At 43.6% G+C, this 22,825-nt stretch overlaps 1 pseudogene; it reads left to right on the top strand.

Annotated features, from left to right (window-relative positions):
* The first annotated feature begins 9,502 nt into the window (after positions 1 to 9,502).
* Positions 9,503 to 22,616, top strand: LOC116644847 (annotated as a pseudogene).
* Positions 22,617 to 22,825: the final 209 nt, after the last annotated feature.

Genomic DNA, 22,825 nt, shown 5'->3' with positions numbered 1-22,825 from the left:
GCCGAGAAAATCGCCTACAGGAAAACCCTAACGCTGGAAAGAATGTGATACAATGTTAGATACTTCTTATTTCTAACACAGATCCATTCCTTTGCCCCCTAAGGACACAAATCTATGCTTACACCGTTCTCTCTGCCTCTGGTGCTTTTCACACCTACAACTTGCTTATCAAATCCTACCCATCCTTCAAAGTTGTGTTTAAGTACACCCTACTTCTCCTCTAAGTCTAACCATTTTTACCCAAAAGGGTTTACCCTTTCTTCTTACTGATCCTAGCCAACTTTTTTCCAGTTTCAACTTCAGCATCTGCTGTCTCACTCAACCTCGCCCTCCAACCTCTTTTCCAATGCACTTTTGCATCTGCATGCCTTTGCCCAGCGTATTTCATACTTCCTTAACCTGGAATGAACTTCCTCTTAGACCTTTTATTGAAATCCTACATATCCTTCAGACATCTATAATGCCACCTTTCTTGGAAAGCTTTCTCTAATCCCCTCATAGAACATAAGCATTATCTATTTCTCCCACTAGGTTGTCCTTGCTTGAAGACAGGGACCATCTTTTATTAACTTTGAGTTCCAAAGGCATTGCTGCAACAGAGTAGACACTAGACACAAATTTTTATTGAATGAATAAGTGGCCGAATGGATAGATAGATGAAGAGATTGAAAGATTCCTCTAAATATATATTTTTATATGTATGGAAGTTCTTAGAAAAAGGAACCATATCTAATTTTTTAATCCTTTTAGTACATAGAATACACATGCAGAAACTAAATATAAATATTTTTTTTTAAGATTTTTTTATTTATTTATTTGAGAGAGAATGAGAGACAGAGAGCATGAGAGGGAGGAGGGTCAGAGGGAGAGCAGACTCCCCGCTGAGCAGGGAGCCCGATGCGGGACTCGATCCCAGGACTCCAGGATCATGACCTGAGCCGAAGGCAGTCGCTTAACCAACTGAGCCACCCAGGCGCCCTAAATATAAATATTTTTGAATGAAAGAAATGAGATGATAGAATTTAAAATAATCAGAAGTATGGGAATTTAAGCAAATCTGTTTGATGTCTTTCTTTCTTCCTTCTTTCCTTCTTTCCTTCTTTCTTCTTTCTTTTCTTCTCTTTTCTTTTTTAGTTTTGTTTAACTAGAAACTATAGAATGTTATTTAGCCACATTTCCTTTAATGCCAAGAGTTAAGCACATTCTTTGCTTGTGACATAAATCATCAGAGCCTTACTAAAGTCAGTGATGTACAAGGATAGGAAGCTAATAGAAACCAGAAGTGTTGTTCATGTGGTTAAGCCCTAAATTTTGGAGAATTGCATTTTAATAGCAAAGAGCCTCAGCTGTAAACACTGGACTGAAAGAACTAAAGACCCATGTTTACTTCCTTCTATGAAATGCTCTTTTGAATTGGCTTATAGAATTTCATAGTGAGAATGTCCTTCAGTGGATCAAACCGGAAACTTAATAGCTTTGTCATTTTCTTTAAAATGAGTACCTCAGATTTTCAAGTTAGGTTAAGGTCTTTGGTACCACCCATACAGTATTTGGTGGGAATATAATTGATACAGATTTTTTGGATGACAATTTGACACTATCAAAATGTAAAATATGCATAACCTTTGACCCATTGAATCTTCTAGGACCCCATATCAAATAAAAAACTCACACTAGAACACAAATACTTTTGAATGTTTGAAAATTTCCATAAGACAAAGAGTTTTTTAAGTACAGGCATACCTCATTTTATTATGCTTTGCTTTATCACACTTAGCAGGTATGTGGTTTTTACAAATTGAAGGTTAGTGGCAACCTCGTGTTGCACAAGTCTATCAGGGTCATTTTTCCAATAAGTTTTGCTCACTTTGTGTCTCTGTGTTCCATTTTGGTAATTCTCACAATATTTTAACCTTTTTCATTATTATTATATTTATTATAGTGACCTGTGATCAGGGATCCTTGATGTTACTATTGCAATTGCTTTGGGGTGCCACGAACCGCACCCATAGAAGACAGTGAATTAAATCAATAAATGTTTTGTGTATTCAACTGCTCCACCGACCCACCATTCCTCACTCTCTCTCTCCCTCTCCTCAGGCCTTCCTATTTCATGAGACACAACAATATTGAAATTAGCCCAATTAATAACCCTACAGTGGCCTCTAAGTGTTCAAGGGAAAAGAAGACTCACACGTCTCTCACTTTAAATCAAAAGCTAAAAATGATTAAGCTACTGAGGAAGGCATGTCTGAAAGCTGAGATAGGCTGAAAGCCTCCTGTACCAGTTAGCCAAGCTGCAAATGCAAAGGAAATGTTGTTGAAGGGAATTGAAAGTGTTACTCCAGTGAACATACGAATGATAAAATGAAACAGCCTTATTGTTGATATGGAGAGAGTCTGAGTGGTCTGGACAGAAGATCAAACCAGCCACAACATTCCCTTAAGTCAAAGCCTAATCCAGAGCAAGGTCTTACCTCTCTTCAATTCTCTGAAGCCTGAGAGAAGTGAGGAGGCTGCAGAAGAAGAGCTGGAAGCTAGCAGAGATGGTTCATGAGGTTTAAGGAAAGAAGCCATCTTCACAGCATAAAAGTGCAAGGGGAAGCAGCAAGTGCTGATGTAGAAGCTGCAGCAAGCTCTCCAGAAGATCCAGCTAAGATAATTCATGAAAGTGGCTACACTAAACAACAGATGTTCAATGTAGATGAAACAGCCTTGGGCTGGAAGAAGATATCATCCAAGACTTTCATAGCTAAAGAGGAGAAGTCAGCACCTGGCTTCAAAGCTTCAAAGGACAGGCTGACTCTCTTGCTAGGGGCTAATGCAGCTGGTGACTTTAAGTTAAAGCAGTGCTCATTGACCATTCCAAAAATCCTAGGGCTTTTAAGAATTATGCTCAATCTACTCTGCCTGAGCTCTAATGGAACAACAAAGCCTGTGGATGACAACACATCTGTTTAACAACATGGTTTACTGATTATTTTAAGCCCACTGTTGAGACTTACTGCTCAGAAAAAAAGACTCCTTTCAAAATATGATTGCACATTGGCAATGCACCTGGTCACCCAGAGCTCTGATGGAGACATACAATGAGATTGATGTTGTTTCCATGCCTGCGAACACAGCATCCATTCTGCAGCCCATGGGTCAAGAAGTAATTTTGACTTTCAAGTCTTATTATTTAAGAAATACATTTCATAGGTTATAGCTGCCATACGTAGTGATTCCTCTGATGGATCTGGGCAAAGTAAATTGAAAACCTTCTGGAAAGGATTCATCATTCTAGATGCCATTAAGAACATTTGTGATTCACGGGAAGAGGCCACAATATCAATATTAACAGGAGTTTGGAAGAAGTAATTCCAACCCTCATGAATGACTTTGAAGGGTTCAAGACTTCAGTGGAGGAAGTAACTGCAGATGTGGTAGAAATAACAAGAAAAGTAGAATTAGAAGTGGAGCCTGGGGGACACCTGGGTGGCCCAGTTGGTTAAGCCTCTGCCTTCGCCTCAGGTCATGATCCCAGGGTCCTGCTCTGCGGGGAGCCTGCTTCTCCCTCTTCCTCTGCCCCTCCCCCCCCCGCTCATGCGCGCGCTCTCTCTCTCTCTCAGATAAATTAATAAAATCTTAAAAAAAAAAAAGTGGAGCTTGGGGGCACCTGACTGACTCAGTCAGTAGAGCATGTGACTCTTGATCTCAGGGTTGTAAGTTCAAGTCCCACATTGAGTGTAAAGTTTACTTAAAAACAAAATCTCAAAGAGAAAAAGTGGAGCCTGAAGATGTGACTGAATGGCTACAATCTCATGATAAAACTTGAATGGATAAGGAGTTGCTTCTTATGGATGAGCAAAGAAAGTGACTTCTTGAGATGGAACCTACTTCTGGTAAAGATGCTGTGAGGATTGTTGAAAGGACAGCAAAGGAGTTAGAATATTACATAAACTTAGTTGATAAAGCAGCAGTAGGGTTTGAGAGGATTGACTCCAATTTTGAAAGAAATTCTACTGGAGGCAAAATGCTATCAAACAGCACTGCATGCTATAGAGAAATCATTCATGAAAGGAAGTGTCAATCGATGGAGTAAACTTCACTGTTGTCTTATTTGAAGATATTGTCCCGGCCACCCCAACCTTCAGCAGCCACCACCCTGATCAGTCAGCAGCCATCAACATTGAGACAAGACCACCCTACCTGCAAAAAGAGTACAATTCATTGAAAGTTCAGATGACAGTATTTTTTTTAAAGATTTATTTATTTTTATGAGAGAGAGCGCGAGGGGTGGGGCTGGGGGGAGAAGCAGAGGGCGGGGGAGGGAGAGAGAGAAGCAGACTCCCCTGCTGAGTGTGGAGCCAGACTTGGGGCTCGGTCTCACGACCCTGAGATCATGACCTGAGCTGAAATGAAGAGTTATTTTATTGCTAAAAAATACTAACTGCTGGGGTGCCTGGGTGACTCAGTTGGTTAAGCATCTGACTCTTCATTCCAGCTCAAGTCATGATCTCAGGGTCATGAGATTGAGCCCTGAGTCTGGTTCCACACTCATCGGGGGAGTCTGCTTCTCTCTCTACCTCCCTGACTCTCTGCTTCTCGTCCCCTCCCCTCGCCCCCACTCATGTGCATGGTGCTCTCTCTCTCTCTCTCAAATAAATAAATAAATAAATAAAATCTTCTAAAAAATAAAAAAATATTTTATTGAGGTATGTACATTATTTTTTAGACATATGCTATTGCATACTTAATAGACTACAGTATAGTGTAAAGATAACACTTACATACACTGAGAAACCAAAAAATTCATTTGACTCTATTGCAATATTCCCTCTATGGCAGTGGTCTGGAACTGAACCCACAATATCTCTGAGGTATGCCTGTATCACCTAGAGTTCCACTTCTGCTTAGGATCTAGAAAGCTTTAAGAGAACATTGTTCCCATCCTAAGAACGAGAAAGCCAGATAATCTACAAAATCATAATTTTCCTTGAATCCATTAGAGATCTGAGTACACAAGGCAACTAACTGATATAAATTCCAAAGAGTGACAAACTCCTCCAAGAAAAAAGGGAACACAGCATGCAGGCAAGGACTGGCCACCATTAAGGTAGGTAAGAAGAAAATAGCTAAACTTTTAACAGATTCTTAAAGGCTGAATGTAGGCTATTATATCAGTTTAGGAAAAAATGGGAACCACAGACTTCTACAAAGAACATTGCACTTATTCCTGAGCTGTTATCCACCAGATGATCACAGGAAACATTAGAGGAAGAGCGAGGGATAAGAGAAAGTCCCCTTTGGGGGCTCAGGCATGCACTAATGGTCGGTTGCCACTGGGGGAGAGGTATGAAACACAGCCCACTTCCCCCAAACCTTCTCTCATAGAAAGCAAAAGCTCTGAGCAGCTCAGAGGCAGGAGGAGAGTAGTAAAGCCTCCCATTTAGCAACCCAGGCAAAGATCCACTGCTTCTGCTACGGAAAGGGTAGAGACAAAAGCCCCTGGCCCAAGGGGAGAGCTAAGAGAAGCTACTGGGCCTGCAGTCCCGCTGTAATACAAAGCAGGGGTCCTAGCCAGATAGGGAAGAAACAGGACACTTTCATCTGCTCAAGACTCAGTACAGATGTCCTCAAGATGCATTCCTAACTTGCACACTTTTTGAAGAACTAACTTACTTAAATCACTAAAATTATCTCTTCCATTAAGGGTCATTTTTCTCTACATGAAGGAATCAGATAGTGGTGGAAAATTTTGCAAATAGTCTGAAACAGCTGGTGAGTGATCCCCCAAACCAAGCTTGGAAGGATATAGCCTCTTCGTTTTCAAAGAGGACCTTTGCGGATCGCTAACACGGGCAGCGATTATGTTTTAAGGTTGAGAGGCATAATGTCTAATAAGAACCCTTTTGGAAGGAAAGGCAGCTTTGGGGAAGGCAGCTTGATGTAGGAAAAACGAGCTTTGGTAGCTCCCAGCCCTCTAGCTGTGGGACCATGCACAGAATGCTGCACATCACTTTCCTCATTTCCAAGACAGGAGGGAAGGTAAAATAATGCTGACTCTTCTGGTTGCCCATGAAAATCAAATAAGCTCAATATGAAAACAGCTTGCCCTTTGCTTGGCATATGAAAGACACATGCTACAAACATTCAGTGCCCTCTCCCTTCGCCCTGCCCCCACCCTTTTGCTGCCTACTTTGTTTTATGAATCTAGCCACTGTTTATAGATCTTGTTCCTATATACCACTCCTAGGCTGAGATATTGATCCAGAAAATCCAAATTCCTTGTTCCCTTGCATCTGGCTGACCTGTGAACTGCTCCCTTTCTTATCTTTCTGCCCTTCTGCCTCAACGCTCCAAGACATTGTCTCAGTCTTGCTTCAGCTCCTATCGTGACTGTGTGTGTGTTTATTGATGCTATTTTTTAATCTTATTATTAATAATTGCCATTAAGCTGAAGTCATTTCTCTGTCCCCATGAATAAATGACACGTGGGAATATCTCTAGGCAACAAATTGTTCTGTACTTAAACACTTTCTACATGCCAATTCTTGATCAATTCACCTTCCTTCTTAAAACAATACTGTGTTCAAGCTAGAAGAGAAGCTAGAGGACCATAGCTCATCCTCCAAGAGAGGGCAGTCAGCCCGTTAGTGGCAGAGCCAAGCTTGAAACCCAGGCCTCCTGCCTCACCCTGTCATTAAAAAGCAGATCAGCTAAGTAGATTTTTTTTCAAGATTTTATTTATTTATTTTTGAGAAAGAGAGAGCACACAAGCAGGGGGAGGGGCTGAGGGAGAGGGAGAAGCAGACTCCCCGCCGAACAAGGAACCCGATGCGGGGCTCGATCCCAGGACCCTGGGATCATGACCTGAGCCAAAGGCAGACGCTTAACCGATGGAACCACCCAGGTGCCCCTCAGCTATGTAGATTTTAAAAATCAAGTAACTGTGCTCACCTCTCTTCCATGATTAAAGAGATCTAAAATATAGGACAATGCCCTAGTGAAGGGTTTTCTTTTTTTTTAATTTTAAGTAGGCTCTATGCCCAGTGTGGAGCCCAACATGGGGCTTAAACTCACGACCCCGAGATCAAGATCCAAGCCGAGATCAAGAGTTGGACACTTAACCACCTGGGCCACCCAGGCGCCCCCTCCTAGTGAAGGTTTTTATGGGGAAAAGCCCGTCAAGACGTCAGGAGAAAAGAAGCTGTATGAGTCCAAAGTTGTAACAGCAGCCACTATTATTATCACTCTTATTCAAACAATTGGATTGTTTTAGTTAATTTTATTATTTTTTTTAAAGATTTATTTATTTACGGACACCTGGGTGACTCAGTCAGTTAAGCGTCTGCCTTCAGCTCAGGTCATGATCCCAGGGTCCTGGGATCGAGCCCAGCATCGGGCTCCCTGCTCAGCAGGGAGCCTGCTTCTCCCTCTGCCTGCTGCTCCCCCTGCTTGTGCTCGCTCTGTCTCTCTCTGACAAACGAATGAATAAAATCCTTAAAAAAAAAAAAACGATTTATTTATTTATTTTGAGAGAGAGAGAGCATGCATGTGTGTGAGCAGAGGGAGGGGCAGAGAGAGAGGAAGAGAGAATCTCAAGCAGACTCCCTGCTGAACATGGAGCCCAACTGGGCTCTATCTCAAGACCCTGAGATCATGACCTGAGGGGAAATCAAGAGTCAGTTGCCCAACCGACTGAGCCACCCTGGGGACCCCATGTTTTAGTCAATTTTAATATTGTACTCTGATAGATTAAAGACAGCCACAGATTTTTTGCTACCCCTCCCCTAGAGTCTGGGCTGACCTCAGTAACCTGCATGACCTATAAAATACAGCAGAAGTGAGATCATGGGACTTCTGAAGCTAAGCATAAGGAGCCTTACAGCTTCTGCCTGGATGTCTTGAAATCCTCTCTGAACACCACGAGCTGTTATGTAAAAGGCCCAAATATACAACTTAACAACAACAAAATAACCCAATTCAAAAATGGGCAAAGGACTTGAATAAACATTTCTCCAAATAAAACATATAAATGTCCAATAAGCATCAAAAGATGCTCAATATCACCAGTCATTAGGAAAATACATATCAAAACCATAATAAGACACCACTTTACACCCATTAGGATGATTATTATTTTTAAAAAACAGAAAACAAAGTATGTTGGTGAAGCTGTGTCGAGATTGGAACACTCATGTGTTGCTGATAGGAGTATAAAATTGGTGCAGCTGCTATGGAAAACAGTTTGGTGGCTCCTCAAAAGGCTAAATAAAGAATGACCGTACGATCCAGCAATTCTATTCCTAGGTATATCCCCAGAGGAATTGAAAGCAGGGACTTGAAGAGATATTTGTATACCCATGTTCATTGCAGCATTATTCACAATAGCCAAAAGGTGGAAACAACCCAAGTGTCCGTCAACAGATGAAGGCATAAACAAAATGTGGTATGTATACAATGGAATATTATTCAGCCTTAAAAAGGAATGAGATTCTGACACATGCTAAAACATAGATGAACCTTCATTATGCTAAATGAACTAAGCCAGACACAAATATGATGTATCTAGAATAGGCAGATTCCTAGAGACAGAAAGTAGATTAGAGGTTACCATGGGCTGGGAAGGAGGTGGATTGGGGGGTTATTCCTTAGTGGGCACAGGGTTTCTGCTTGGGGCTATGAAAACATTTTGGAACTAGACAGATGATTTACTACACTGAGAATTGACTTCATGCCACTGAACTGAAACTTTAAAATGGTTAAAATGGTAAATTGTATGTTATGTACATTTCACCACAAGAAAAAAAATGACAGCCTATACCATATATTAAAAAAGAAAAGAAGGAGGAAGAGGAGAAGGAGAAGAAAAAGAAGGTCGTCCTAGACCTAATACCTTGAGACTGTCACTAGAGAGGCCACGTGTAGGTGATCTGGTTAACAGACCAAGATGATCCTGACCTTCCAACCATCCTGCAGGAGCCAAACATGTGAGTGAACCTGTCTTAGGCCCTCCAGAGCAGCCTAACCTCCAGCTGATTACCTCTGAGTGACCTCATGGAGCATCACTGAGAACTGAGGAATCACCCATCTGAGCCCTGCTCCTAAAAAGTAGAGACATGTGTTAGGCTCCTGGGTTTCAGAATAATCTGTCACACAGCAATAGTCTGTAATCCCTCCACTGTCTGTAAGTGGGTTGACCTGACAGTTCCTAAGTTGGAAGTGGTATCAGTAAACACACCACTCAGTCAAGTTTTAGGAGGTTTGGACAAGTGTTTGGATGGTGGTCCAACATGGGTCTCCCTCACCTAGGGCAGAGGCAACAACAAAATGCCTTAAACATTGTATCCTAGGTTGCTAGTAAACATCCTTTACAGACAAAGGCCAATTCAGTCATAAATTAAAAAGTTTACAGACTGCATTTGGTTTTCATTCAAAATGAAGTTACTTTTATCAAGTCCCACAGGAGGAATTGAATGTCATAAAAAGTAACATTATTCCCTTTACTAAAATGACAATGAGGAAAGTGATAGTTTTTTCCACACAAAAATATTACTATTTGGTAATATTTCAGAATTGTGAAAGCTGCTTTCAATCTTTTGTCCTAAAAGTGGAAGGTTAGTAGACTTCATTGCCTGTGCACCAGGAGCTGCTCCCCAATGCCCCAGTGAAGAGGGGTGTCTCTCTTTGAGGCAAATATGGATACTACTACTCGTATATGATGAACAGTATGTTATAACGGATTACAGGAGAACTGTGTTCTTTATTCACCTCTACCCACCATGTAGCATGGACAGGACACATGACCTCTCTGGAAGTCAGTTCCCTTATCCACAAAAGGGGAATATTTTGGTTGCACACCAGAATTAGCAGCCTAAGATATGATCCTTAAAATCCTGATGCCCTGGCTGCACCCCAGGCCAATTACATCAGAATCTTTGTGAGTAGGACTCGGTCCTCAGGACTTTTTTTTAGAACTTGCAATACAAGTTTAAATACAATAGAACTTTAAAATGGTTAAAATGGTAAATTGTATGTTATGTACATTTTACCACAAGAAAAAAAATGACAGCCTATACCATATATTAAAAAAGAAAAGAAGGAGGAAGAGGAGAAGGAAAAGAAAAAGACATGCTAAAACATAGATGAACCTTCATTATGCTAAATGAACTAAGCCAGACACAAATATGATGTATCATATTTCCACTACAAAGTCAAGGTTGGGAACCACTGAGATGGAGGAATGAAGCATAGAGAAATTTTTTAAATGTCCATCCAACTATAAAAGTTGTATAGCCTAGCTATTTTATCAGCACACTGGAAGAAGACAGCCTTCTTTTCTTTCCTTTTTAAAGATTTTATCTTCAGGTAATCTCTATACCCAATGTGGGGCTCGAACTCACAACCCTGAGGTCAAGAGTGGCACACTCTTCTGACTGAGCCAGCCAGCTGCCCCAGCAGTCTTCTTTTCATGGCTAGTGCAGCCTGGCTTTGGTCCCACGGAGCATCTGTACTGTGTAGCAACTGCAAAGCTTTGGAAGCTGGATAAACTGACCAGTGTGTTTGCAAGGATGCCCATCCGCCAGTCCTCGCAAGCTGAAAGAATGTCTTCCTCTTGTCATTTTCCTAAGGAACAGATTTAAGCATGCCCTAACAGAAGACGAAATGAAGATCTGCATGCAGCAGTTCATTAAGATTGATGGCAAGGTCCAAACTGATATAACCTGCCCTACTGGTTTATGGATGTTGTCAGCACTGACAAGACCATAGAGAATTTCCACAGAATGTATGACACCAAGAGTGGCCCAGTACAGGTTGTGCAAAGTGAGAAAGATCTTTGTGACAACAAAAGGAATCTCTCGTCTGGTGACTCATGATTCTCACACCATCACTACGCTGGGTCCCTCATCAAGGGGAACACCATTCAGATTGATTTGGAGACTGGTAAGATTACCAACTTCATCAAGTTTGACACGGGTGAGCTGTGTATGTGACTGGCGGTGCTAACCTGGGAAGAATTGGTGTGACCACCAATAAAAAGAGACACCCTGGTTCTTTTGATGTGGCTCATGTGAAAGATGTCAGTGGCAACAGCTTTGTTACCCAACTCCCCAACATTTTTGTTATTGGCAAAGGCAACAAAACATAGATTTCTCTTCCCCAAGGAAAAGCTCTCCACCTCACCATTGCTGAAGAGAGAGAGGCAAGAGACTGGTGGCCAAACACAGCAGTGAGTGAAATGATTTCTAGGTGACATGAATGGAAGAGTCTTGGTATTTAATTAAAGATAATACAGCATAAATAAATATTGTATAAACTGATACCCAAAAATGTTATCATTCCATTAATAAATATTTATCACATGCTATGTTCCAGGCATTCTGCTTGACAGGACAGATACCAAGAGGAGTTCAGCATTCTAAATACTGGGTAAGTCGGGGTGGGGGCAGGGAAAGACCTAAAAGAAATACAGATAGGATTCAGTCTCAAGTCAAGTGAAGAAATGGAGTGATCAGTTCTCCTTGGAGGAGGGAAAAGAGACTCAAAGAAGAAATACCTTGAGCCAAGTCTTTAAGAATGATTTGGTAACTTAACAAAGATAAGGTGCAGGTAATGGAGGGTAAAGGAGGGACATCTCCCCTTGTCCAGCACCCTCGTGTCTAACCTCTACATATAAAGCTGTTGATGTGATGAAGGAGGAACCTCTGTTTTGGTTAATTCTGTGACATCAGTGAACCTAAAAGGGCTTGACTTATGAAGAAAAGAATGGCTCAAAGGCAGTCTGATAATACAGCTAATAATAAACAGCTGCCATTTGTGAGATGCAACCAGGGGCCAGCATGGGCTAAGCATACGGTATTCATAAGCTCAGTGACTTCTTTTTAAGATTTATTTATTTATTTTAGAGAGCAAGAAAGAGAGAGCATGAGTGGGAAGGGCAGAGGGAGAGGGAGAGAGAATCTCAAGCAGACTCCCCGCTGAGTGCGGAGCCTGACGTGGGGCTCAATCTCATGACCCTGAGATCGCAACCCTGAGATCACGACCTGAGCTGAAACCAAGAGTCAGACACTTGACCTGACTGCACCACCCAGGCGCCCCACTTGAGTTCAATGACTTCTAATCACAAGCAAGCTGTCTGGAAAGACTCAAGGATCATAATGTGCAGTCATTTGGATTTGTTCTGTGTGGACCTGGGTTAGACAGGATCAGTGGGTGAAAGCCATAGAAAGACAGATTTCAACTCAACCAAGGGAATAACTACCAAAGAGGCTGTGCTAAGATGGATGGAATGACTTCTGGACCAAGTAAGTTTTCTGCTTTTTAACTTCAGTACTTTCCTTTGTAATAGACAGTCTTTACCCCAAACTACTTAGAGACTAAGAACAAGGGGCAAAGGCAGAATTTAAAGAATTCTGATTCTTTAAGAGTTTGCTATTCCTTATACCCACAGATGTGCCTTTATTTTCTTATTAAGATCAGCGAGCAAAAAAGAAGGGGCGCCTGGGTGGCTCAGTCGTTAAGCGTCTGCCTTCGGCTCAGGTCATGATCCCAGAGTCCTGGGATCGAGCCCCGCATCGGGCTCCCCGCGCCGCAGGAAGCCTGCTTCTCCCTCTCCCACTCCCCCTACTTGTGTTCCCTCTCTCGCTGTGTCTCTCTCTGTCAAATAAATAAATAAAGTCTTTAAAAAAAAAAAGATCAGAGAGCAAAAAAGAAGATAGGGAGAGAGAAGCTCTTGACTCATAGGTAAAATGCAAGCTGAAGCAGCTGAGTGCATCGAGTCTAGTTGGGATATGCACAAGTAAGTACAGCGTTCCTCACAACACTCTCTAAGTGGTACTCAGAGTTTCTGCAGTGGAGTACGGCTAACTCAAGGCTTATAGTCCCCTCTCCTGGTTGTAGAGCTAGACGGTGCCCAGACTGTCAGTTCCAGCCGGCAGTCCCTTGCCTGGCTGGGTTCCTGTCCCTCGCCATCCATCTATGGGGTCTACCTACCCATTTGCTTTTTACTCTGGGCCTCTTGCTTTGACAGATGGTTTTAACTTCAAATTACAAATAATTTTCTCTCTGGGTACCAGCTCAGTCCCTAACTTATGTTTAACATTTTAGGTAATAGCCTGCGTTCATCATCTTAAGCAATTTACAGATTTAAATTTACACTGTGTGTGTTTGTGTGTATGTGTATGTAAATACATATGTGTTCTAATACAAATAACTTCCTGCTTCAGTATTACCACACACAGCATTCTGAACCACAGGAGAGGAGAAAAGAGGAAGCCTCTAGTCAGCTAAAGGTTCCCCACACTCCTATCACCATCACACCATACTGGAAGGACTCTAAAACCCCGCAACTTGCAGAAATGTTGAAGAAGGACCTTCAAGTGTCAGGTAGGTAGTTGAATTCACCTGGAATTGAATTCACCTGGAACTGTAGTTGAATTCACCTGGAATTGTTCTCCCAAGTCTAAAAATCTATGACTCTTTGATAATTAACTTGAGTTGAACTCAGCCTTGAAATGGGACTATTTCCCATATCTGTCTTTTAATCACAAGTTATAAATCATCATGGTTGGCTTACAGTCAGGGGGAGGGAAAGGGAGGATCAGAACCCAAATGAAGTCACCGATTGACTGGTTGCAGCCAAGATTATAAAAATGAAGAAGACATAATTCTATGCTCAGAAAGTTCATAGTCTAGCAGGGGAAACTGAGCCTTTCTAGGTCATATCAGAACAATGTGACAAATAAAGTGATTTTATTTTGTTTTAAAGATTATTTATTTATTTGACAGAGAGAGATACAGCGAGGGAGGGAACACAAGCAGGGGGAGTGGGAGAGGGAGAAGCAGGTTCCCCACTTAGCAGGGAGCCCGATGCGAGGCTTGATCCCAGGACCCTGGGATCATGGCCTGAGCTGAAGGCAGACGCTTAACGACTGAGCCACCCAGGTGCCCCAATAAAGTGATTTTAAAAAGATGTGTACAAGGTGTCATGAGGCCACAGATGAGGGGCACCCAGTCTATCTGGGTAGGATGTAGAATTTGGAAATCATCGGGAGGAAGTGATTACTAAAATGGATCTTAAAATAAAAGTAGGACCTTCATTGGCATATAAAGGGAGATACTAGCATTCTGGTATATTGCTGTGTATGGAGGGAAAAATTCTGCTTTGGGACAGAGACATCAAGGGTGAGAGATGGGGCTAGAGATGTAACCAGGGGCCAGACCACAAAGGGCTTAAATGACTCCTTAGGGCACTGGGGCTTTACCTTGTTGAGAGCAAGGAGCCATTGTTAGGTCTTGAGCAAAATGACATCATGAGATGTGCCTTTCAGATAAATCTCTCTGGTATGGCCTTGTAGAAAATTGATTTGGGAAGACAAGACGGGAGGCAGGGAATAGTTAGGAGAGTGTTGTAGTAATCCACAGAGGAGATGATAAGTGCCTGAACATGGGTGTTGGTAGTTAGGGGAAGAAATAAAGAGAAATATTACATGGTGAAATTGGGGGACTCACCAGATGATTGGGCATGGGGAGGGTATCAAATGGGATGGATTAGGGACAACTTCCAGGTATCTACCTTTGAGTGTCACTTCCCCAGTGAGGCCTTTGCTGGCCACCCTATTAAAACTACATCATCGGGGCGCCTGGGTGGCTCAGTTGGTTAAGCGACTGCCTTCGGCTCAGGTCATGATCCTGGAGTCCCTGGATCGAGTCCCACATCGGGCTCCCTGCTCAGCAAGGAGCCTGCTTCTCCCTCTGACCCTCTCCCCTCTCATGTGCTCTCTCTCTCTCATTCTCTCTGTCTCAAATAAATAAATAAAAAAAAATCTTTAAAAAAAATATAAAAAATAAAAAAAAATAAAACTACATCATCCTTACCAGCGTTCCCTTTCCCCTTCATTGCTACATCTTTCTCTATAGCTCTCATGCCATATTATATAATTCCACCACCATCTATCTCCCCCCACTAGAATATATGAGGCTCTTCAGGACAGAGATTTTACTGCCATATCACAAACACCTGGAGCAGTCACTGGATCCTACCATGTGCTCAGTCTAGTGTGTGCTGAATGAATGCATGCAAGATGGTGTGCCAAGAAACTGAGAAAAGGGATGTAGGAAGATGAACAGGTCTAGAGAAAAAGTTGTTGAGTTCCGTGTGGAAATTTCTGGATCGCTCCAGGGAAGGCTCTGTAGGAAAAATAAATATAGAGTCTCAGAATGTTAGACCTGATAGATAACCCAGAGACTTTCTATACAGTTCCTTCACCTGGGGAAGAAAGAAACTGAGGTCCAGAAAAGTGAGTGACTTGCCCATGTCAAAATAAACACTGGCTAGATACTAGCACGGCTGGGCCGGACACTCAGGCCTCCTGTTCCCAGCTCCATACCTTTAGTGTTTATGCCTCACGTTGTCTGGTTTCTGCTGATGTGAGAGATGGCTAAAAATCACTTGCCTTTGACCTTCAGCTAGAACTTAACGAAACTGCTAAATGACTGTTTTATTCCGAGTTAGGTGGGATGCCATTGGAAGATTATTACATAATCTTTATCAGGAAATGAAATCAATAATACATGATAATCCTAAAAATCACTCAGAAATTCCAATCCTACATATTATACCACCAGCGAAGGACACATATGTGCACCAAAAAACATACACAAGGTTATTCATAGTGACATTAATCAAAATAGCCTAAAACTGGATACAACCCAAATGTCAAACAGAACAGATAAGTAAATTTTCTTTAAGGTGTTATATTTTACTAATGTTATTAAATAAATAAATAAATAAATAAATAAATAATATGGAAAAATGAAAGATCTAAGACATCTACCCATGCACAAATCATTTTATGAGCACCTACTATTGCAAGGCAGATAGCCACTCTCAATTATTGGATTACTTATCATTGTACCTCATATGGCAGGCCTTTGGGGAGGGTACTTAGTTCTTTTGATAAAGTGTCAGCAAGTTCATTGTTCTGAGAGCAGAGGCCTAATGCTAAGCCCATCCACCCATCTGTGGTCCAATAACCAAGCAATGGAAGGAGCTCAAGATAAATATCTCTCCTTAAGGGCTAGATCTGCAAATTCTACTCAAGCTCTTAACAGTTACTTTCAAGTTAGCATGCCTGAATGGGATGCCTTTATCAGAAAATATGATCAATAGGGGCGCCTGGGTGGCTCAGTTGGTTAAGCGACTGCCTTCGGCTCAGGTCATGATCCTGGAGTCCCTGGATCGAGTCCCGCATCGGGCTTCCTGCTCGGCAGGGAGTCTGCTTCGTCCTCTGACCCTCCCTGCTCTCATGTGCTCTCTCTCATTCTCTCTCTCTCAAATAAATAAATAAATCTTTAAAAAAAAAAAGAAAATATGATCAATAATAGATGATAAATGACTAACAAAATGTATAACCTTAATGTAAATTTTTTAAAATTCTAGTTGAGAGTAGGCTACCTTACAAAAAAGATTTCACATTTCAAAAATGGACTTAAAGTCAAAACTTTTTACCTTTTAATCAGCCAACTCTCCATCTGGCATTTAAATCCCATCTTCTGGGAGACAAGCTGACCTGGTGGGTTTCTTGTATTTTAAACAGAAATACATACAGCAGCTCATTAAAACCTCACCCTAAATTAAAGTCAGACTACATTAAGGCCAAATTACCTTAAATATAGCATGTTTTAGTGTTAAGTTCTATATCTATTTTTTTAAAGATTTATTTATTTGTTATTTGAGAGAGAGGGAGTGTGTGTGTGTGCAGGGATGGGGGAGGGTGCCGAGGGAGAAAGAGAATCCCAAGCAAATTCCCTGCTGAGCATGGAGTCAAATGCAGGGCTAGATCCCACGACCCTAAGATCATGACCTGAGTTACCCAGGCGCCCCTGTTCAACATCTCTTTTCATGTATTATATGTGAATTTTTGTAGAGACCCACAAGAAGTATATTACAGTGTCAGGAGCATTCACTCCCTAAACCAAGAGTAAGGCCACAACAGAACCAAAACTCAGATGGGTGGGAGCAGAAACCAGAAATGACTCTGGAAAATACTTAGGGAAATAAGAAACCCAGAGCTTAAAGCAAAGCATAAACCACATCCTTTTTTTTTTTTTTAAGATTTTATTTATTTATTTGACAGAGAGAGACACAGCGAGAGAGGGAACACAAGCAGGGGGAGTGGGAGAGGGAGAAGCAGGCTTCCCACGGAGCAGGGAGCCCAACGCAGGGCTCTATCCCAGGACCCTGGGATCACGACCCGAGCCGAAGGCAGACGCCTAACAACTGAGCCACGCAGACGCCCCTAAACCACAGCCTTCTAATTCTGAGATGATAGTGGGGAACATCTGTTTACCAGTTAAATTCACTGTCACTTACATGAGGGAATACATTTAATGGACAAAGCATTAAGATCACTGAAGGATGACATGTTTTGTTTGCAGTAATGTGTGACCATGCAGCTTTTCCAGCCAGCACTCAGTTATGTCCAACACCACTGAATAGTCTGTGAGCCCCTCCCATTACATCAAACTTGCCTTGCAAGCCTCTGTGTGGCAAAGAAACCCAAGCTGCTCTGGATAATCCACGCTGCGATCCCAGGACCATAGAGCAAGTGGAACATTCTCCTTGGAGATATTTAATGCTGAGGAGCCACAGAATCTAAAACCATGAAACTAATAGTCTAATGACTTGGAGTTTTTATGGTTATTTCAATCATCATTTAAAAGAGATAGAGCTACAGAGAACTTTCCTAAACACCTTGACTAATAAACTGTCAGTGTTTAAACAACAATTACATTATGAAATGGAAATTAGCTGTTATGATCAAGCCATATGGCTAATATAATTGATTGGTTCATATTTTTAAGAAGATGGAAAGCACAACTCAAAGAATAACTGAATGGATTTTACAAAATTAACTAGAAGCGATAAGTTCTATTTTGTTGGACAGGTTGGGGTTTTTTATGTGAAGAACAGAGAAAGAAAAATTTTTGTTATTTCTGATTTTGAATGGGAACTCTGAATAAAAGAAATCAATGATTTGATTAAGTTAAAACCTCCTTGCACAAAATGGAAAACAAAATGGAAATTTGCACCTATATATGCAAAATATATATACATATATATGGGGCAAAGAGACTTTAAAATGAGAAGCTAGGGGCGCCTGGGTGGCTCAGTCATTAAGCATCTGCCTTCGGCTCAGGTCATGATCCCAGGGTCCTGGGATCAAGCCTGCATCGGGCTCTCTGCTCAGCGGGAAGCCTGCTTCTCCCTCTCCCACTCCCCCTGCTTGTGTTCCCTCTCTTGCTGTCTTTCTCTCTGTCAAATAAATAAATAAAATCTTTTTTAAAAAATTAAATAAATAAATAAAATAAAATGAGAAGCTATACAAATATTCACTTCCATAGCTGATAGCATGAAAAAAAAATGGTTCTGGGTTTTCTCCCTATTTTGAAAGTACACTTCAGCATATTTGGAATAACTCTGCAGTTTTATCATGCTTTGACCATGTTTTATCTGCAGCCCTCCTCTAATACATGACAATTTCCTGCATTGATACTGGAGAAACTGAGATGTGTTTACAGGAAAATATCCCTTGGCCTGATGGAGACATGTCTTGAGTTTTCGAGTGGCAAATGGGGCACAGTTGTCCCTTCTCATAACTGAGTGTCCCGAACCCCCTCCCTTAAATTCATGTTAGCTGCAGGTCGGGATTGAACCTTTTCTTCTGTTGCTCTTTCAACCTCAATGAAAATAATCCCTAATCATTCTGCACTGAAAATATCTGTCCTTTGGGGTTTCTCTTCTTTGCTTAGGCTTTGTTTGAGGGTTATTGTTTGTGTTACTGTTTTTGTGAATGGTTGGCTCTATCCTCCTGGGTTGCCAGGGCAAAGTGCTTGGATATATATTATTTCTTTTAACTTTCACAAAGATCCTTTAAAGGAGGCATTATTATCATCATCCCCATTTTACAGATGAGGAAATTAAGAATCAGAGAGGTTAATGAATTTGCCCTTATACTTTATTTTCTGGTAGAGACCAGAAAGAAGACAGATAGATCACTTCTAAACCTGCATTATTTCCACTGGGTCATATGCAAAAAGAAATTTGCTCATTGCTTTTCTTTGCCCTTTGAACTGGGTTTCTGGAAGGTGGAAGTAGCTAATGTTACCTTAATGTTAAAAGAAAGAAAGAGAGGGAGGGAGGGAGGGGCGATGGGGAGATAGGGAGGGAAGAAAAAAGAGGTTTCACGGCAGAAAGAGCAGAAAGGGGACCTTGGATTATGGAAGTGAAAATGAATTTTTCTCAAGTCATTTAGGCCAAAGACTGCTTGGCATTTTTTAAGCCCCTTGGACTACTTTTGACCACCCGGATCCTGATCATCTGGGTCTCATCCTGCCTGTGCGTTAGCACAGGAGACAGAGGATCTTGGGATTGCCCTGATGTGTGCATAAAGGGAAATGACATACGGCCGGCCTCCTATAAGGCACACTGCTTTCTGTGTGACGTGAAATAACTCATGAAGTCCTTATGACCCTTCTTTGAAGTAGGACTATCGCTCATCCCCATCCTACAGAGAAGGACACTGAGAAAAGTTAAGTAACTTGCCCAAGGTCTCACAGCAAGTAAATGGTGCAGGTGGAAATGGGGGCTCAGACTTGGCCAAGGGGAAGCCGGGGGCCAGTCTCAGTCCCACGCTGTTTCACTAGAGCCCTCCTTAGTGATGGCCTGGACTCAGTACAAGGATCTCAACGCAGCTACTAATGGTGGGGCAGATCGCTGAAAGAAGATGGAGGGGGTGGGGAAGCGGGCCCAGGGACAGGCGCTTTTGCAGGGACTTGAGCTGCGATAGTCCAAACCCTCCTCTACCGATGAACTTTAGAAAAGCAGCTAGACAGAAAATCTGGGCGTCGCCAGAGTCCCAACTTCTAATGACCCTTTGCCCTGCGGTTGGGGACGCGTGCCCACCTACAACAACCGAGGTCCTTGGGGCTGTGTGAAGTTCAGGCACGTTAAGAAGAAACTTGGCCCCCACAAACACCGCTGGCACGTTATAAAAAGCCCCTCCAGAATGACGGCCCTCTGAAAAGGTGAGGCTCCCTTCTCCCCAGAGCAGTATCTGGGGAGCCAGCACTTTTCAGAAAATCTCCAGATGCGTCCGGGCATCCCCAGGGAAGCTTTTCTAGCCATCCGTCCCTGTCCCCGGATCTCAGGCCCGCGGGTCACAAGGAGGGCGCGTCCACCGCTGGAAACACTTTGGCGGCTCTGCCCGCCCAGCTCGCCGTGGGGCCCTGCCTGCCCCAGCGCCCCTTTCCAGCGGGGCCTGGCGGCTGCCGAAGCCACATCCCCTCTCACTGAGTCTGGCCAATCCCGGGCTTCTCCGACCCTCGCCGCGCAACTGACTACGTCTGGCGGCTTGGAAAATCGCAGAGGCTGTGGGTCCAGGGCCGCTCCCAACAAGCCCTCGGCTTCCTCCGCGCACGCGGCTGCGGGCCCGCCCTGAAGTCCCCTGGTTTGGGGGATTCAGTGCGTCCATGACCTTCTTTAGCTTCTGTTTCTTCAAAGATAAACGGAGACGGAACCAAAAGTGGCCGTGAGACTAGGAATGACCATCGGGTCCGAAACAAACGTTTATTCTCCTTTCCTTTCTCTTAAAAAAAAAACAAAAACAAAAACAAACAAACAAAAAACCTCTGGCCCTACAAGGTCACTAACGCTCAGGGCCAGAGTTGTGCGAGAGACTGGAAGCCCTCGTAGATTTTCGCCGGGGCCGTGAGTCTGGGAGCCGGTATAAACCAGCAGGCGTGGCCCTGCTCCACGTCAGGGGTACCAGGATCGCGCCCGTGGTCCCGTCCCCATTCTGGGCCTGCGAGGCCGCGGTGGGTCAGGATCCGCTGGTCTGGGGAGAGTAGGGGCACCCAGGCGGCACTCTGCTGGTTCCAGGCTCTTGAACCCGCCGCATTGTGAGCTCCTCGCGGCGGGATCGGGCTCTGGCATCCTGACCCACGTGCACCGGTTGGGGAATGTAGGATTCTCGGCAGGGCAGCTCGCCACTTTTAGGACCAAGTCCCTGAGCATCTGGACCTCTGCCCTTCCCCACCAGGCAGCCGACCCTGTCCTCTCTAGCCTCAGAAACCGCGCCGGGAGCTCCGCGCTGGGGAGAGCTCAGGTTTGCACAGCAAGCAGAGGACAGAGGTCAGAAATACGGCGGGTCACCAACCACAAAGGCTGCTGGGACTCCGGAACCACAAGTGAGGTCTGCCACTGTTCAGTTTTCAAAGTGTTAAAGTTTCCAGTGCACACGGCTCATCAGGGTTCAATCTCCATGATAAACACCAATGATGTACTAAGAAGACACTTGCAGGTAGGACTTGGGTAAGACCAACTAGGAGTATGTCTGATTGCAGACTTTCAAGAGTCTAAGCAAGGCAGATATAGAGGCCCTTTTCCCATGTGGGAAAACTAAGGTTTTCGATAGAAGATTCCAGAAGCTTAAACCTGAACTTGTCTGGCACAGCCAGTGGCCCCAGTCCCCTGGGCCAGCCGCTCTGCCTCACCTGGAACCCTTCCAACATCCCACCGGTTCCTATGGATTGCTTGCGTTGGGAGTCCCCACGTGCAGGCGGTCAGGGTCCGCACCAGGATGATTTCCCCGCCGGGTGGAAAGCGCCATTCCTCTCCTGGGCCCCCACCCCCACCCCGCACCTCGGACCACAGTGCTTTAAGAACATTGTCACTACACTTGATGAGAAGACCATCCATGAAGCAGTCAACACCAGCGCAGGCAACCCAAAGGCTCTGTAGCCGTGGAGTCCCGCGTACCCCCAGACCAGCCCTGTGCAATCACCAAGAGGAGCCCTAGAACTGCCCATAAATTTCAAAATTGGCAACCGAGCCTCAGACCGGAAACTGACGTACAGGGTTCACACACTTGAGTGTGTCCAAGCCAGATCTCCCACGCAGCAGGCTTTCTCTTGTCTGTTCAGCCAGGGAAGACAGGAAAATTAACTACAATGAGTGTATTTCCTAAACGCTAACTACATGCCAAGCAGACTTTAAAGGGCTTTATTTCTCGTACAGGCTGCTCACACGAAACAATTTCTATTGCTATATGCATACTCATTTTACAGAAGAGAAAACTGAGATGCAGAGATCTATTGATCATTTACCTGAGCTCTAGCCAGGAGGAGTTGGATAACCTGCTGCTTTAATTTTAGAGGATGGAATGTGGAGCGTGTTGGTGAAGGAGGTTGCATGTGGTCTGCAGGGCTCTACTGGGCTCCCTGATTCTTTAGTTCTCCCAGGTCACTCACCACCAAAATGTGGGAAGCATTTCCAGGGCCACTACTGGGGGTTGGGGGGAGAGGAGGAGGGAGGACTGAGCTGAGGACCTCCAACCTAGGGACAGATTCATCTCATCTGGATTCTAATCTTGGCTCTGGATGTTTTAGTTTCGTGACCTTGGGCGAGTTGTTTAACCACTCTCAGCTTCTGTCTTCTCTGCTATGAAACAGGAATGATGCAGAATGCAGGCAGGCAACTCCCTATGAGGGTCAAAGGAAGTAAGAGACTTACTTTTTCCTCTTTTCTTCCCTTAGGTTTCGTCGTGCCTAGCACGATGCCAGAGATGTAGAGAATGCTCAAGGTAAGGCTTTTTTTCCTTTCCTTTTTGCTTTTCTGGAAGCAGAGCAGGCTGCACGTCACGCTCCCACTCCGCCTTGCCTGCTGCCGGGCTCTGCCCAGGCATGTCTCAGTAGAGCCTTCTCCCTTGACCTCAAGCCTGGACCAACTGACGCTCTGGGGCAGAACATTCAGGAGCCTGTCTGGCCTTGGGGGCTCTGA

Source organism: Phoca vitulina, unplaced genomic scaffold (assembly GCF_004348235.1).
Source record: "Phoca vitulina isolate PV1807 unplaced genomic scaffold, GSC_HSeal_1.0 scaffold1, whole genome shotgun sequence".
NCBI classification, from domain to species: Eukaryota; Metazoa; Chordata; class Mammalia; order Carnivora; family Phocidae; genus Phoca; species Phoca vitulina.
The sequence above is the reverse complement of the archived record's forward strand: the minus strand, read 5'-3'. Positions and strand labels throughout refer to the sequence as shown.